This window comes from Electrophorus electricus, chromosome 8, assembly GCF_013358815.1.
Source record: "Electrophorus electricus isolate fEleEle1 chromosome 8, fEleEle1.pri, whole genome shotgun sequence".
NCBI lineage: Eukaryota > Metazoa > Chordata > Actinopteri > Gymnotiformes > Gymnotidae > Electrophorus > Electrophorus electricus.
Window position 1 is genome coordinate 15,227,789 of NC_049542.1, and position 19,501 is coordinate 15,247,289.

Sequence of the window (19,501 nt, forward strand, 5' to 3'; positions counted from 1 at the left end):
GGACATTGCAAATTCATCGACAGTGGCGACATGACTTGAATTGGGCTGATTAGAGGGCTTTTGTCTCTTAGCCATGGCAAGTAATTATTCACTCTCATGAGACACGAGTCAAAGGCATGTGAAATTAATGGGAACTGAAGGTTGCAGATGTACAAGTTCTTTAAAGCTTTGTCATACACCATTGACCTTTGACGTGGTGGAGATTGATGTACGAAGTCCTGGCAGCTAGGCAGTGTGCTGTTTCATTATGCCTGCCTGGATCATATAGCTCTTTAAATGTAATTATTCCCAAACCAAATAGTCTATGACCGAAGAAAGCCCTGGATGAAGAACAGGTAGTGGTTAATCGGGGACTCTTATTGGTTTCTTGTCTTTTCAGATCGTACTAATACTCATGTGACACATCAGCTCTAGATAGTAATCCTTTGCTAAGACCCAAACACACCAACTTACGGCAGTGAATGGTGGTGTTGTTAAATCTGTATATATAGTAAAAGTAATTATCCAACCATTATGAAAAGTTCCTTCCTTCTTCTGTGAAGGTCTCTGATGCATATCTGTGCCTGTTTATGTCACAAGAAGTAGATAATCAGTGTCTTTGATACTATCTGAATAGAGTGTTATATCCATCACATCGGTAGGATAAATTGTGTTTCGGGCCCTTAGGACAGGAAATCTTATTGAATTGTAAGACTAGATTCATGACTTAAGTGGAACTCAACAATACAAGTAATGAAAATTACTGTTCTGCCATCTGGATGTTACTGTCAGGGACTCATCCATGAAATAAGTCTAGCTCCCTATCAATACAAGCACATGCCTACACAAAAGCAGATATCTAAGCAGGCGTGCATACACACACACACACACACACACACACACACACACACACACACACACACACACACACACACACACACACACACACACACACACAAACACATGCGTTCCCTTAGTGACCACTAGAGTGCTGTGCAGCCTTGCAGATAGCACCCTCATGTTCAGTAATCTTAACACAATGCCAATGTCATTATCATTGTTTTTACAGTTTTCCTCTCATCAGAATCATTGCTTTTACAGGCTTCCTTACATCAGAATCATGATTTTTATAGGGTTCCTCATGTTAGAGTCATTGTTTTTACAGGGTTCCTCACTTCAGAATCATGTTTTTTACAGGGTTCCTCACATCAGAATCCTTATAAAAAGATGTTATAGTGTTACACTGGGCAATGAAACTCTCCAGATTTTAGTTTGAGAAGAATGTTTAGGAGCACAGGACACAGTAGCTGACATGCCTTGTCTGTTTTGAACCAATTTATTCCAAATGACTGTTCCTTATATTCAACTTTTTCTAGTTGTTTCTAGTTTGAGCTGGTTTTCAGTTCTATAAATACCAGTGTTTACTGTGACAGTCTTTGGCAATTATGCACATTACACAGTTTCATACGCTTATTTCATTTGCTATGCAGAAACCTTAAATGGAATGGTATTAAAATTGAATTGAAATCCTTTCCCATACTTAATAAAATTAGAATGAATGTTATTTTCCACAAAGCTTCATTTATTATTTAACAGGGTTGTAGGAAGTCTGCTTTGGGGAAATAGATACTGTATAATTTAAGATTATTCTAAATAATCCCTATTGAATGGATGTCATTGCCATTCCAAGATTGTGATAAACACATTTAGGGTTAATATCACTATACAGAATTTAGCCAACATTACAACCAGGGCAAAGAGGGGTAGCAAACCATTCAAAACAGATGCAAAATAAACTTTGAAACCATGTTTCAAAAAAAGCTAATATTAGTATACCAGCATCCAAGACTGTTTAAGGCATTGCACAATTTAGCACCAGTGATAGAGAACAGGGCATTTGCACAATTTAGCACCATGAGGTTTAAAGACTCCTTTCCAGTTGTCCTGTGTGATGCAATGTCAATGGGACTATGGGTCTAACCTTGCTAATGCAAAGCAATGACTGCTTCAGTGAGTTAGCTGGAGCTCTGGCAGCCTGATGGAGAACAGGGCAAATGGAGGTGGCTGTAAGCCCACTGAGGGGAGTTTGTGATGAAGAGCCCCTGTACTGAGAGAGAGAGAGAGAGAGAGAGAGAGAGAGAGAGAGAGAGAGAGAGAGAGAGAGAGAAAAGAATGGAATGACAGCCTGGTCCTACAGGCTGACCTTGCAGATTTCAGCTCCAGGAAGTCCAGGCTTGGCATTCCCACAACGAAATAAACATGTTGACCACACAAACCATGCCAAGATGATACACCCCACATGCCCACCCCCCTTCTTCGAAATGCCTCAACCTGGAAAAGTGCACATGCAGCATCTCATGCACTGGGGCCCATGGCTGCTCATTGCCAGCGAATGGGATGAAGCAACTTAGCAGTGCAGTGACATTAAATGACATCATAGTTACTAAAGCTTTTCTTTGTCACTGTGTGAACATGAACACACCCACAAAAAAGGCTTTAGTAAAGACACTGTCATGGCACACAAAGGCCTTTAAAAAGCATTTATACACATGAGCCCACCCCCCCACTTCAGACTAACTTTTCAGTGGAGCTTCTCCTCAGGAATAATAGCATGTTTTGTGGCAGCATAAATAAACAGTCTGACTGGTCCGTGCACCAACCATTGTACCATTAGTGAGGACAGAGATGGCAGACGTGACAGCCCAGCTGATTGGTTTGTCGGTCAGTCCTTGTATGACAGGGAGCTGGCAGAGGTGCGTAATCAAAGTCTGCTCCCTCTGCACACTCTCTGTCAGCCGACCCCCTCATTACAGGCAAACAGCACCACTGGTGTTGTCACTGTTCCCTCATCTCCTCGGCCCGCTTGCTCTGAGTGTGGAGCAGTCGGCATGGTGATGTGTGCTCAGGGAGTACACTCCTTCCTTTCAGCTGGGCTGGAGGATTTCCCTTCCCGCCTTGGTAGAACTTCTGCTTCACTCTGTCTCTTTTATTGCACTAATTGCATGGCTAAACAAAGCTATTATTAGACCTGCTCTTTGTTTACTTTGTCACTGTCTTTTTTTTGGCCGCAGTGCTCCTGCCCTGTATCCTACATGCCCATGCTGCAACGCCAGTGGGGCTCCATGACAATAATAGTCGGGGCAGTTCCCGTGACTACTGGAGAGAGAATTTATTAAGATAATTAAAGCTCAGTACTTGGTCTTTGAAAATTAAAAAAAAACACCAATCACACATTCACCGGTATGATCCTCTAAATTAAACAAGCTGATTAACTTGTGACAGCAGCTGTCATTGTGCTTCATGATCATCTGTGCTGACCTGCTGTATTAAATTCAAATAATTCTATTAGTGCTTTTGTTTTTATACTGAAATATTAAATATTCAGCAGGATTTGCACAGACCCAAAAGGAACATGTCATGGCTCTATTCTATTATTGATTGATTATCCAGTGAATTAGTCAGAGACTTTAATTATTTATTTGCCAAATGGACGGATTCATCAAGAGAGATGGCAGGGGAGGTACAGTAAGTAAGTGCAGCAGTTATATTATTATTGTGACAGCAGTCTAATTAAAAAGGGCACCAGTGAGAATAAAAGTAATATTCATCTTTATTGATTTAGCAATAACTGGGATGTGTGGATTTGCAGTAATAGTACTAAGAAAAGATTGTGTTCTGATTATGGGTAGATGTCATTGCTAAGTACTCTACACAGCTACACATCATGGATTGGCCCCAGTTGGAAAAGAATATCAATAAGATTGATCATGCAAGTGAGAAAATATTTGGGGTTTAATAACCCTTTCTCTTATGCAGTCTAATAATCATGTGCTTTTATTAGATTCCAGCTGCCCTTTTAGTGCTCTAGATCAGCTGTGTGTATACATACTGTACATATATATGTACAATATTTTGGTAGGAACTAACTAGGTCTGTGCACAATATACTAATACTGCAATATATCTTAAATACACATTTACCGATACATGAATCAATACAGTCACAGCTGCACTGATATTTATGAACATTTATATTCTTTATATTCTTATATACTAACCCTAGTACTAATTTAGCTACTTCATACCCAGAACACTCCACAAGACCTGCCGTTTTCGAGAGCCTGTTCTGAGCCAGTCGCATAGCCATAACTATTTGACCATTGCTCAGATCCTTATGTTTGTCCATTTTTCCTGCTTCAAATACTGCAATTGACTGTTCACTTGCTGCCTAATAATTTTCACAAAGCCAATCCAGTGGTCTCTTGGTGCTATGTGCTTTAGGTCATCATCTTGTTGAAATGTAAACCCTAGCTTAGAATCTTGGGCACTTTGGAAAAGGTTTTCACCCAGGATTGCTATAAATTATTTCCCCCCTGAATTTTTCCTACCCTCTTTCCTTTTAGACTCCCAGTCCCTGTCACAGATAAGAATCCCTACAGCATGATACTGCCACCACTGTGTTTGACTGTAGGGAGGGTATTAATGATGTGATTCTCAGTGCCTGGTTTCCTGCACACACAGGGAATTTTGGCCATATAGTTAAATTTACTTTTCATTAGACTAGAGGATCTTATTTCTTATGGTCTGAGAGTTGTTCAGGTGCCTTTTAGCATACTCCATGAGAGCTAATGTGCCTTTTAGTGAGGAATGGCTTCCATCTGGCCACTCTACCATAAAGGCCTGATTGGTGGAGTGCTACACTGATGGTTCTATAATGTTTCCCTTCTCCACAAAGGGACTCTGTATCTCATTCATAATGACCATTGTGTTCTTGGTAACCTGACTGATCAAGACCTTGCATTCATCTTGGCGGTCAGATATAGAAAGACTGTTAGTAGTTCACAGCTTCTTCCATTTGAGAATGATAAGACTACCATGCTCTTTGACACCTTCAATGCTGCAGAAATGTTCTTCCTCAGATCTATCAGATGTTCCTCAGTCATAATCCTGTTTGCAGATTGACGGACAGTTTCAACCTCATAGCATGATTTTCATTCTGAAATACAGCTATAGACAGGTGCATGCTAAATATGTTCACTCCACTCAGTCAAGTATAGGTGGAATTCAATGAGATTGTAGAAACATTTTAAGAACGCCTGATAGAGGCAGGTGTACCGGAGCTCAACTGCAAAAGTCATAACAAAGGGTCTTAATTTTTATGTAAAGATGATATTTCAGTTCTTTATTTAAAAGAAATATGTACAAATTACTCCAAAACATATTTTTCGCGTTGTTAATATGTATAGATAGATTTTATACACACACACACACACACACACACACACACACACACACACACACACACACACACACGTGTATATCAAAAAAGTGAAGAGATGTTAATGATATATTAATGATTTGATAATGACTTGACTCCAGATTATCTGATGCCTTTAAACTGCAAGATTTTTTTTATAACCCACTGCTAAGAATTACTTAACTTGGTGTTTTTTTCCCCTTAACCTCAAAGCCATGTTAATGTAGATCATGTTTGTTTTATTCAGTTTTCAAATGTTCATTTTCACAAAGAGACACTTAAAGCTTTAGCTGTGTCACCGTAAGTGTTCTAAAACTCAATATGAAGCTGGTGTCTTGTGCTGTTCTGAGTTTTCAGAAAAGCAGCCTTTTTAATGACTATCGGTTCTTAATGGAACATGCTGTGACACTCAGTAAGCCCCAGAGAAGCCAGCGGTGACAGGAATCCAAATACAGAGTGCTGCATAATCGCTTTCATTCCCTGTACTCGTTGAAAATTAAAATAGGTTCCTTTATTCTAATGACTTTGTCAAAACATTCTGTTAACTTTCTTCATCTACAGGTACACACACACAGACACACACAAAAATTAAAATAAGTGTGAATTTTTACCAGACAGTATGTTCTAAGATATCAAAACAGACATAAAAGAATAGACAAAATCTGGCCAAAAGAATGTGGACATGTGGATGCCTCTGCTAATTATTGAGATGAGCTGTATAAAGCAGGGTCATACTAAAGAGCTCATGGACTTTAAATGTGGAACTGTCATAGGATACCACATTTAAAACAAGTTAGTTTGTGAATGTTTTTGTGATGATAGATATACATGAGTCATTTAAATGTTATGAAAATAACACGAAGCTCTGCCACGAAGTGGTAGACTACACAAAATTACAGGGTGGAGCTGCAGAGTATTAAAGCATATAGTGCATAAAAATCACAATCCTCTGCTCCATCACTCACTAAAGAGTTCTACACTACCTCTGAAAGCAATGTCAGCACAAGAACTGTGTCAGGAGCATCATAAAATGGGTTTTACATGGCCAAGCAGCTGCACACAGACCTAAGATCATTATGTGCAAGGCACTATCTGAAGTGATGAATGCTACCACTAGACTCTGGAACAGTGGATGAATTATGCTTCACAATCTGACAGTCTGATGGACAAATCTGGGTTTTGGGGCACTCCAGCAGAATCTATAGTGCCAACAATACAGTTTGGTGGAGGATGGATGGCTGATGTTGTTCACAGAGCCCTGACCTAAAACCCACAGAACATCTTTTGGATGAAATGGAACATTGATTACAAGTCAGGCATTCTTCCAATGCCTTGGGGGGCAATCATAAATAATAAATAATCATACATGGTTTTGTTATGTCCAACACACTCAAATACGTGTGATCACCAGGTGTCAGCATTCTTTTGGCCAAACAGTGTACTATAGTCACCAAAGCTCAGCTCCACAGTCAGACACTTTTAAATAGGAATTCTACATCTGTTTATTCTACATCCCTGAACAATGCATTTCTTATGTTAGAAGAATTATGGGGAATTAAAACATTTTATTTCCATGAAGTTCTTCACATCGCTCAATGAACAAATGCATGAACCTAATATAACTAAATTAATAAAATCAGTTAATAAATAACACAATGCTTCCAGCTTATATGTGGATGCACTGTGTTGAATCTTCTCCCTCCTCAAACTGGCTGCAGTGCTCTCTTCAAATTTTCAGCACTCCCACAAAATGTACTGCTTAGTGGGAGCATCTCCCAAAAGCAACCACTGCCTGTTTCACTCATCATCACTGCCCATTGGGAAAGTGGTTGAAGGGGCTGTTTTCAGAAGATGGCCGTGGAAGGAAGGGTCCTCTATTAATTACCTTTGCGGTCTCAGAGCAGGGTCTTGACAGCAGGTAAATGAGATTCAGGAGGAACAGCTGCAGCTCCTCATCTCCTTTGCCTGCTATTCTTAGCTGGTAAAGTGCGTGCTGGAAGGTGAACTCTCCAAACGAACCACCAAAATTAACGTTATTGGAATGTGGGGCTTTGATTAATAGACTTTTTCACAATTGTGAAATAGCTTTATTTTTTAAATCTCCTCAGCCATCACAGGGGGCTTGGTTAAACAGACTAGATAAATAACAAGGAAGGAAAAATGAGAAGTATGTTCCAGGAAACATCAGCAATCCTAAAATTAAACCTCACAAATGACACAGGCCTACTATCAGAGCTGTCACCAGAAAACAGGACTACGTAGGCCTATGATTTCACTCATATTTGTTTCTTTCACATTTCTTTTTTGCCCTGTTTTGCATTGCAACAACAGTTGCTCATTAAATAGTGCTCCATCCATCAGTTCCACCTGATGAAACGAGTGGAATATCTGGTATATTTTTTTTTTTTTTTTTGGGGGGGGGGGGGGGGGGTTTGGGGGCTGGGGGGGTGGAGTGGAAGGCGGTGGGGGATAATGGGCTCCATATTTTTGTGGCACCAGGGTGATGTTTTGTGGGCAGACTGAGCTGAATTTGGACATCAATCTCGCCTTTACCTGCTGATGATTGGGTGGTGTGTGGCTCAGTGCTGAACACAGGTGAACTGACAGGTCCTGGGTTCTGCCGCCGCATTATTTACCACGCCGGGAGACACACATACATTACACACATCTAGGAAAAGGTCATCGAGAACGATGGAGAGCTGCAGCAAATTGCCTTTCCATCACATCATTGGGCTTTCGTGTAGCCAAGTAAGTCTTGGCGGTTCAGCAAGGGACTGGACCCTGACTGAATATTCAACACATTGTCTTTATTAATCTTGATGACTGAGGGATCTAATTGGTAGCAGACATGTTGAATTAGGCTTCCTTTTTGTGTGCACTGCTGAAGCTTACTATGCCCATATGCGCAGTGTGTCCTAGAAAAGCTTAAAATGCAGATTTATCTTACATATTAATTTCAGTACACAGTTAAATATTAGAGCCTATTAGTAACATTACACTGTTTTGTTAGCTGTCCTCTAGCTCCTCATCAGTGGTCAGATTCTGACCACAGCACTGCAGTTGAGTGGCAAACCATTCTCAAACCAGGTAGTGACACATGCATGTGTATACAATCCAGCAACAAACTCATGGCTGACACACTGTCACACATGCACAACACCCACTACCATACCACTACAATATCAGTGTCACTGTATTGTTAAGAATGGTTCACCATCCAAATAATCAAGGGCTACTCGGCTGTGGTGAAAAGCTTGTCAATAATGAACAAACAGGGTGCCTGAGAATTTGCTCACAGGTGAAAATGTCCATCTATAAAATTCTCCAATAGGAAAGGCATACCCACTGAAGGGGAAGGTATTTTTAATAAAATGCACAGTATATATAGAAATAACAGTCTATGAGACCTTAAAAATGCAGTGGCTAAACATGTATTAAAAGTAGTGATAACCATTTTGTATGTTCTCATTTTCATAATGCTTTATAACTTTTCATAAGTACTTTATTAAAATGGATATATAATTGTGCTTATCGAAATCTTGGTGATAGCTTTGCATGTTGCACTTCTTTGCAGCTTCTCATTGGTCCAGTGAAGTCCTTATCAGAAATAGGAAACATAATATTCTCACAGGTGTCTCTACAACTGGAAAGAAAAAAAAAGGCAAACCGTGCTTTCTGTTAAGTTATGATGACTTGAGGTTTACACCAAGGGCTACAGTTATTCAAAAGTAATAATAAGTAAATATATTCACAAGTATTGTGAGTTTCCCATTCATGAAAAGTATATTTATAGTGATTTTGAATGCTTATCTTTTATAATTCTTTCATTATTAGTAAGAATCATGAAAGTGAGCAAACTTAACCATTTTATCTCAGCAGGACCCACTGCATTCCAGCTGAGCCATTTGAATAACACCTCTGCACGTTTGAGGATGACAGTGAGAATTCAAAATTTGATTGTGTAACTTTTATAACTGGCCTGGGGTTAATATGTAATATAACAAAACAGAAGATTTATCACCCATTGCTTTTTTCTGTTGTCAACAATGGTTGGGTTCTGATTGAAATAAAGTGCTGAGAACATTTTTCCAAGGAATGTAATTTCAGATATGAATTATTCATTTACAATGGAGGTTTAAATTCTGCAGACACCAATAGGTGTGCACCTAATTGTACAAAAGATATGGGGTGAAAAATATGGATATTTCTCAGCATTTTATGCTTGTCTCTCCAGCTCAAACACTATGAAGCAGGCTTCCCAGTGTGAGGTTTAAGACTCTGATTAGCTTTCAACAGCCACTGTGATCTTTATGACATTGTTGAAATTCTTTTTACTGCACTGGTTGCATGTCTTTGATGAACCTGGTAATTGAAAGGCGAAATTTCATTTTTGTTCATTACCCTTTCCAAATTGATTCAATCAGTAGCTGAGTTGAACAATTCTATTAATATGCCTGACAACTTTACTTTTAATAGCAGTGAAAAAATATTGCCTTTGCACCATTTTATATGAAGGATATAGAATACTGAAATGAAGAACAGACATCTAAGCATTGATCATTTTAGTAAAAGGCACAGCTTTTCCATACATGCACTCTTGTTTACCCTGCACCTACAGAAACAGGCTTGAGGATGCACTTTGCCTGTCTTTATCTAACAGTGAATTATTTACAGTCAAGCGCAATGCAATCCCATGTTCCAGTTAAGCCCAAGCAGTTTTTCCATATGGGAGCTCCTGAATTGAGAACAATCTTCCCCACTGGGTCGTCATATGTTTGTGTTACTCAGCAAGTCAGGTTCCCTGAAGTTCTGATTTGAATTGTCCAGTTGTGCTCTGGAAAATTAGCAAGAGCAATTTGGAATGGCATTCACAAAAGCACTGGTACGTCAGGGCACATGAGTATCTGTTGGTGATGAACTGTTGCTCAGGGATCTGTAGAGCGGTCCCTCACTGCGCTCGTTTCAATCTCATGTCCGCTCTGAAAAGATACTCTACTAACCTGAACATGCAGAGACGCGATTTTCTCAAGTGTACTCAGTGTCCGTGACAACGTCTGACAGAAGGAGAATAAATCTGTCTATTTAATGGACCCACTGAACAGGAACATCATGTTTCATTTCACCTGATTGCTGCTGCCCTAAAGTGCCTTCACAATTTTCCATGTTCTAATTCACACCGCACTTCCCCACCCCCCATGGCACCAATGTAATTAAATTACCCAAATGAGCCATTGAGTAATTTAATAGATATTAATAGGTAAATGCATTGATGCTTCCTCTGCAGGTCTGTGGACCTAAATGAAATGTGTACTTATTTGTATTACAGTCTCCAGGAAGCTAGAGAGGGGCATTCAACAGTTGTTTTTTTTTCTGTAATTCCTGAAGAAATTATTTTTAATCATACATTTTTCATGTTGCTAAAGTCCCCCAAAAGAGAGAACATATATACTCAGTCCACTGAAAGCCAGTATCTAAGTTTGTGGTTAGCCAGTAGCTTCATCAATGACCTGTGGCCTGAATAATACTAGTCATGTCCATACACTGTTGATTTATGTGGTCGCAACATAACCTAAAGGCCATGCCTTTGCTTCAGCATCAAAGCTGACCTCTCATCCAATCCCTCCAAGTCCATTTTGTGAGTGTGCTGTCAGTGTGCCTGCACTGCCTATGCAGTGCATATCCAGTACATTTAATGCATGGCTCTGTGCTGTGCTAAAAAGCCCTTAGAAGAACACAAGCTTGCGAAGCTCTGAACCTCATATTACTGATGATAAATTAGGACATGGCATAGTGCAGACTTGCATGTCTCATGTACTGTTTATCACAGCTCTTATGAGCCAGCAAGCTTGGGTGCTGCACCTAATTCGTCGTGACTACCACAGTAGGATTTACTCAGCTATATTACCTCCTCGTACTGCTCATGGAAAATGCTGTTCAGCATGCAGATATAACTTTAAAATGTGTAGTATGGATGTGAGTCTAAGTCAGATCATTTAGACCTAAATACATTTGGCTATGTAACAGGCCACAATGACTGTCATGAAAGAAATGTAATAAGCTTAGTCTAATACCTTCAGTGTATAACTAGGTGATTTATCTGCACAGCATGTTGCAATGCATCTTTAACATTGCACAGTGGCAAGGGTCATGGGTTTTACATTCAAGTCCTGTGAGTCAAATGCTACCCAAAAAGGTCTGAGCATTAATGCGCCGCACCTATGTTTCCATTTCCATGTCATTAAACTTGCAGTTTGACGTCACTCCACAGCAGCCTCTGTGTAAAGTTTCGACTGTACCCCTTAACTTTTAATGACAGAATCACAATGATGAAGCCATTGTCATTAATAATTCCCTTTGCACCAACCTTCTCAAGGGCAGAGCATCAGCAGTGTGTATTATATTTTGCAGCCCCTGTGTATCACCTACAAATCCCTGCCCTCTAATGCAATATGCCTATTGGTAATGAATAACTATGCTCATGGAGGTCTCAGACTAATGCATTAACATGAAGTTACTTGTCATTACAAATTAAGCAGATGGGTATATAGAGGGAATTTATTTTTGTTGTTGTTGTTGTTCTTGATGCGTCCTCTTTATCCTCCATGTAGATTCACCAAGCTTTAAAGGCTGTGAACAGTTTTGCACTCTGACTGTCTCGAGAACGACGACTCTAATATTGGCTTATAAAAAGAAATGTTTAACAGACCTCTCAGGTTAGTGTGTGGACTCTAAAACAAGAACAAATGTCTAACGTGTCTCTACAAAATGCCACTGCTGTGTTGAAAACCATAATAAGGCCATAATAAAGCTAATGAATTGCTTGTAATGAATTGCTGGTATTTAATGCTCCACTTACTAAACAGATAGTTATGGTCTAGTAATATATCTTGTCAGCACTGAATTATTTCCATTAGGCAAATGCATAGCAAAGTACTTAAGCATTTAAACAGCAATAGTTGAAATGATATAAATGAGTCACAGCAAGGCTGCCAAATAATCCTTTTTATTATGGAAATAGGCTAATCAAATGAAGCTTCCTTAAAGAAATTTCATGTCTGTCTCCAGGAAACCACTAATATGAGATGACCAGTATGTCTCAGTTTATATCTGCTGTTTTTGAAAGAGCTTGCTCTAATAGATACCTTTGGTTATGATTCAACCATCATCTTTGTTGTCAGGTGGTTCAAATAGCCAAAATAGCTTCACCCAGACAGTTCCTTTTCCACTGAGGACACAAATCCTATGTGAAATATTCATCAAACCGTTCAATATTTGCCTGTTTATATTTGCATGTGGTTGAGTTTTTTTATACCTTATTTATCATTTGCATAATTTATCTCTCAGAAAGCAAATTGTCAAGGAAAATCTATAATTAAATATGTTAATTGATTAAACCTTGTTGAAATGCTTTTGTGTTTTCACTTTTATGTGCTTTATGATGTTATTTGATAATGTTAAATATTGCTGAGCCATTGTTTGCCATTGACTGATTCATTTTCTTTTTATCCATTCAAACAAAACACAGGTGTCATTAAATCTTCACTCTGCTCATGATTGGTCTGCTCAGGGCTCTGCCCTGTTGAGTGTTGGAGCAAGGCAAGTGACTGCTGTTTTGCAGTCTTGCAGTTCTTATATCAAGCGGGATTGTATATTTCATGTTTCCAGTGATCTGTGGTTATTTACCTCTGCCTACCTGTTTCTGTTTGCTGTTTATGTAAATAAAGTCCCTCTGTGCAGTCTACTGACTTACTGCATACTGCATAAGACTGCACATTGCTGGCATGGAGCAAGTATACTTTGGCTCAATGTAAAAAAAAAAATAATAAAAAAATTTGATCAAGGCCACAAGCTCAAACAACCACAATGCAAGCTTTTGTGGCATGATGTGGTGGTAAATGAGGCAGGCAGAGTCGGTAATTAATTGAATACACAGCTGGTCAGATTTTTTTGAAGTAGCAAAACAAATAAATATTTCCACTGATTAGGTCCATGTCTATATTGTAAACTATATGAAAGTGTGGGCAAGTGATTTTAATGCATAAACTGGAAAATTGAATAAAAAAGCTGCTTTTGTTGTGTTGCTGCATGTGACATGACATTGGAATTGATTTTTGTTTTATATTTTAATACTGTGACGCAATGTCACAGTTGGCGTGGCTGATATATAAGACTGTAGAAGCGTTCCCAGGTCTTCCCTTTCTCTGCATCCTCTACGTCAGGGCTGACCCTGCTCCCATTTTCTGGTGTTCCAGAAAGCTTTTATGGACCACCAATAGCACTCTAGAGTCTGGCACCCCTGAGGAGACTGCTCAGCCTGGGATCCTGGGAAGGATGTCATCTTGCCACCACCTATGGAGACAACTTTTCCCAGAGTTGGGAAAAGAGTTCCCAGAGTTCACTGGTTGGATGGCACCACTTTGAGTCCTGGAGTGTATTACTAAAGTATAGACTTTGGAAGTACCTGCAACAGTCTTTGGAAATGCTTGCCATGGATTCACCACCTTAGGAGGCTCCAGAAGGACTCATATTCCCCTATATTATTCTCAACTATTTCTCTCACTGCTTTGCAAAGTTTCATAGTTCTTACCTGCTATAGCAAGAAGGTCCAAATAGACTAAATACCAGTATACCATTATGATGCATTCTAGGTCTAATCAAATACCCATGAGGTACATCATAACAAAAGGGAAACTCCTCTGAAGAGTCTTGCTCTGATGTTACACAAATTCAAGGGGATATTTTCTGGAAGAAGTTGGTGCACTGCACACTGAAATATATGTATTCCTACCTCATGGGCAGGGTGTATGCCCCTCAAAAATGTACAAGGCTTTTTTTTTTACAGAACAGAATATATTTCATTGGAAAGAGCCACAGTTTAGCTGTTCTGAATCCTGTAATAGTGCTCTATCACTATGTATGCCTTAGTTTGTAAGTAACAGCCACACATTTATTTGCAGACAATGTAGTCCACTCTTAAATTACTTGCAAGCTGAGTTTGCAAGACAGACAGAGATGCTGAGAGAGATACTCTGAATTTATTTGTAGACTCCACACTGCTGATGCACCGTGAGACCTAATATTTTCCATTGGTACATATAAGTTTTTACTTAAAGTATGGCCAATAACCACACTACACTTACCACTCTGATTCCTCAGTGATTAAGGCAATGTATAATAAGAATGAACATCACACATGCTAACATAAGTGAAATTGACAATACATAAAGAAGTGGTAGTGAAGCTTTCCATAACCTCTGAAACTGATTTTTAACAAATGTGAAGAATTAAAATATAATAGAAACCTGACTTGTGCATTAGAAAGTTTAGAGATCCAACAGAAGATTTTAAGAGAATTATTGGAAGCACATTAAGTTGTCAACATCTCCATTCAATGGCTGAGAGGCTGAAGTAACATGTTATTAAAGTGAGGGGAAGATCAGCAGGTTGGATGAGGGGAAGACACTCTGAGATAAGCGAAACAGCATATCTGCATTTTACCCTAGCTGTTTCACTTTAAATAGCCTTGTCAATGTCTCATTGCGGCTCTCATCTAATGTCTATTAATTAACTAAGCTTGAACGGTTTTTCTTTGCTCTGCTGTTCAACTAGAATGATTGGTAAATGGGATCAATGTGTAAGCTAATAATATAGAGAACACACCCTAGAGAGTGATCAATGAGGCATGCTCATTCCTGATGGATTTATCCAGCTGCACTGCACATGTTGATACTACAAAGGTAAAACAAATTACTATTGGTCCAGATCAGAATAAAGAATGATTTGATATGATTTTATGTTATGTGAATTTTTAATACAGTAGATTCTAATACTACAGAAAATCATAAATAAAGGTTCATCTTATACTGTCCCTGTGCCTTCTGTTACTGACAGCCTGTGTTCTAAATAGCCCCATTAATATGCCTTGGCTAATGAACAACACAAATCCCAATGATGTTAGTGTGCTGCAAATGTCAACAGGGAAAGTTTTAAACATTGCATTCATGCTTTGAATGGATAACATGGTGTTAAGCATGTGCAGGGAAAGTCATGTTTTACATTTTTTTTTTTATCAGCCTGAAGGAGTACTTTATCTGGCTTATGGAGTGTGTACTCCCTCCCACTTGCATAATTTCTGCTGATCTCATGTCAGCTGTCAGATAGTCAAAATAACTTGGTAGCAATATGGCTTTGTGGTTAACTGGATTTCCCTATAAATAATAGATTGACTTAAAACACACATCTTTAACCTTTTAAACCATTATCCATCATATGAATGATTGCTTGAGGTGAAAAGTTGTGTTGACAGTAGACTGTGATTTTTTGTTTACTGTCAGTTTAGATGTGCCTGGCACTGAAATGCTACTCTGTAATCAAAGTTTCCTACTTCATAACACTGGCTGAAAAGTTGAAAACTCACATAGTTGAAAGGAGCAGTGTGGTGGGAGGTTCCTTTAATGGATTTTGTCTGCTCCCACACACCTGCTATAAACGCCACATATGCAAATGCTCTTTGCATTTTCCTTAACAAAGCTGTGGCAATGTGAAGCATTTCTGAAGTCAGTATGGAGGAACTGAGCGGTTCCCTTGGTGATGCATCCACTGGTGGAAAGGGACACTGTTTGCAAATTGTCCTTGCAGGACAAAGTGATCTAAACAAAAAGTGTCACTGAGCATGGCTCTTTGCTTTACTTGAGATAATTACATAGCATGAGCCACCCACTGATGATGGTATGGCGAGGAAGGGTGGGAGATAGGTAGAATGGCTATTTAAAAAACATGAAACTGTCCCCACAGTGGAGGCAGCCATGTCACCATTGCTTGAGTCAAGGACCAAACTAATGGAGAGCACTCATGGATTATTGTTGTCTCGTCTTTCATACATGGTTCTGATTGAATGGTGCATGTTAGGTAACAAGAATGTAAGAGGTAAGAGGAATGATAATCTTTTATAAGATAAATGTTAATCTATATCAGTCTTTAATCTGAGGGTCATGCATCACTCAGATCATGATCTTTGCCTTTAGTAGAAGAGATCTTTTAGTATCTTTTAACACTTTTGATGATAATACATATCAGATATAAGCACATTTTGATTAAAATATTTCATTTTAACACTAGGGCTGCAACCCTGCAAACTGCAGTACACTGATATCACTATAATCTATTCCAGTTGAATTTTGACCACATATGTAGGAGTATGGACCAGTGCAAATGTATGAGTTGGTGGTATTTTTGACACCGAAAGGAAGAAGCTGGTTCATACTGTAACAGCTCAAAGTAAACCCACATTATTGCTCTGTTTTTTCAGTTCTGCAGGAAAACAGAACCCCCACACAACCCTTCTCATCAGCTGGTGAGGCAGCTAGAACTTAAGACACACTGACTCAAGTGGAGTAATAATAGAGTAAAGGAAAATATACTTCAAAATTTAATCAGTTACACAGTTGTCATTGTACTTGCTTACACAGGCAAATGAGTGCAGACATACACTTATGAATCTCATTTTTCATTGCTGCTAAAATACAAATACAGACCACATTTTTGTCACACATGTATCACTTATCACTTATCACTTATTAACAGTTTTACCATATTATCAACATTTTTCAGTGTTCAAATGACAATGGTTTTCATAATCAAATATATTGATTTTACTGATTACAAAATTATTTACCTCTGTCCTTATGCCTGAAAAATACAATTCACCCCCTGCTGCACCAATACCCCCTATATTCCTTTATTTTCATTACATCAAACCAAATCTACTTGTATAATCAATACATGTGACACTCTGCTTTTAGGAGCTGTTTCTGGGCTTTGGTGATGCCAATAATTAGCAAAAAACATACATTAAATCACACTTTCCCGATAAGCCCGCTTCCTTACAACTCAGTATCATAGACAAATGGGACATTGTGCCATTACGTGGGACTCTCTCAGGAATGTTGAAAAGACAAAGCCAGGCTCAGGAACAGCTGAGGGTACACTGTCATAGCTGAGAGGGTACCTGATACATCTGCAGGGCATGCAAGCTTTTTATCATGGTCATGGATTGTGAGCTGGATAGCGACCACTCACACCATGTCATGCTGCTCTGTTACTCGTTAACTGGGAGTGATGTGGACCCAAACCAGGGATGGCATTACAGACCTGCCTATAAACTAGAGATGACAAGATTTACTGAGGAGCAGTCTAGCATTTCTTCACATCTATATTTCTTTTCAGTGGATGATTGGTTTGGTAAAATAGCAATAAGGTGTTCATATTCAGCATGTTAAACAGACCCCCAAAAAAGAAGAACATTTTTTTGTTGTATATCTCCTATCACTGAGAAAGAGGTACAATTTCTTTGATAGATTTGGATGTGATTGTGCATCTTGTCATACTATTGTATTTAAGACTATATTTAAATTGCGTTTTATGCATGCTGTTTAAATGTACGTGCCAACAAAACTATGTCCTTCGTGGTCTGTAGATGACATTGAGCATGAATCACCTCTACTAGAAAGCACTCCCTGGATTCCTGCAACTGAAACCAAATCAAATTTTAAGGACGCTTACAGTAGTTAATAAACCAGCTTAGCTCATCACTTGGTGGACACTGGACACAATCAGGGGCAAAATGTACACATTTGTATTATAGTCAGTTGCTCAAGAATTGGAAAGGGGTATGCTAATCTAAAAGCAGCATGTGGTTCAAAGTAGGGATTTAAGCCTTACACATAGAAATAAAATTAACTGAAGTAGATGGCTGAATCAAAGCTCCCAACATGTCTATTTACATGTTTTCATTTGTGTGCGAGAGATGGAAAGAGAGAAAGTCCTACTGAGGGTGTCCGTCTTGTTAAATGGTACACACACTGTTGTGCACTTAACCAGAATATTTAAACACACATAGGGAAAGATCCTGCAAATGCCATTTTCAGTTCATTTAAGAAAGTCAGTAAAGTCACCGCCATCTAGTCTTTATGTCAGCATATGCATAGCACATAGAATCTCACATAAAACAGATGCAGAAACTTAAATCCTATCATAAACCCGGCTGTATGCTTCTATGTGCCATGGGCTCCTGGTATATTCATCAAGGAAAGATATGAATACTTGAGACCTCTGGAGATATTTTAATACTTGATTCTTTTTGCCATTCACATGCTTGTGTTTTGTGTACTGTAGGTGTAAACCAGATACATCTTTGCTGAATGAGAGGGGTGTGTATGATATTGATCTTCCTATTTACCTCACTATGTGGTTAGATGTGTTAATCAACCTATTGCTATAATAATCATGAGCATTATCCAATGAGAAATGACTGTTGGCATGATTATCCTGCCCACTGACAGAACAGAAGGTGTGATGAGGTGCAAAATTAAAGATTTAGATTAATGAAACATTTGGAAAATTATGGAAATTTAGTTTTATCTGGAAATCTGGCTTCTGAAATAGTAAATAAAAACAACAGTTTTTGTATTTACATTTGATTTTGTCCAAAATAGCTTTTTAGTAAGAAAAAAACATGAACAACCAATAAACACCAAATGCTTTGCCTTGCTTGAGAATGTAAAGTGAAGTAAATATTATCCATACAAGCTTATTATCTCATAAAACCTATCTGTCTTCTCACATGCAATCATTATTTAAAATACTTCTCTATTTATGGGTGCACTAACTTTTATGACCTCTTTTGCCCGAATATAAATGCCCATAGAATTTTAAAACAATAATAACATCTTTCTGTCATGAGGTTAGGTGCTAATCATCATTTAGCTACTAGAACTCCTGCCAGTCACATGATTATTGACTGTGATCTTTAAAGTCACTTCAAGGCATCACATGATCTTTTATGTAATTACAGTGGGGCCAATGTTTGCACGTTGTATCATGAATTGGTATGCAACAGGAAGGCAGTGTCATATAAATACACCATTATCCATCTTTATGTGTTGTGACTTTTTCGTTTCAGGAATAAATGAAAAATGTCCGTTGATAACACTGACAATATACAGTGATGTAATCAAAGAAGAATTGGTCTTCTGACAGTGAAATGACAACAATAAAATCCACAATTTAATTTCAAATGAGTTTTCCATTTTTTCCTCTTTGCTGCACAATGGTTTTTCTGCCTGAGAACAATGGACTATGCGGGATAGCAATGTTTTAAAACATTTTTTTTAATTATTTACTACAACCTTGAATGGACTGCTTTCTCTCACTCAATTTAAAAGAATATTGTGATCAGCCTTTACAAGCACTGATCAATTTGATAATT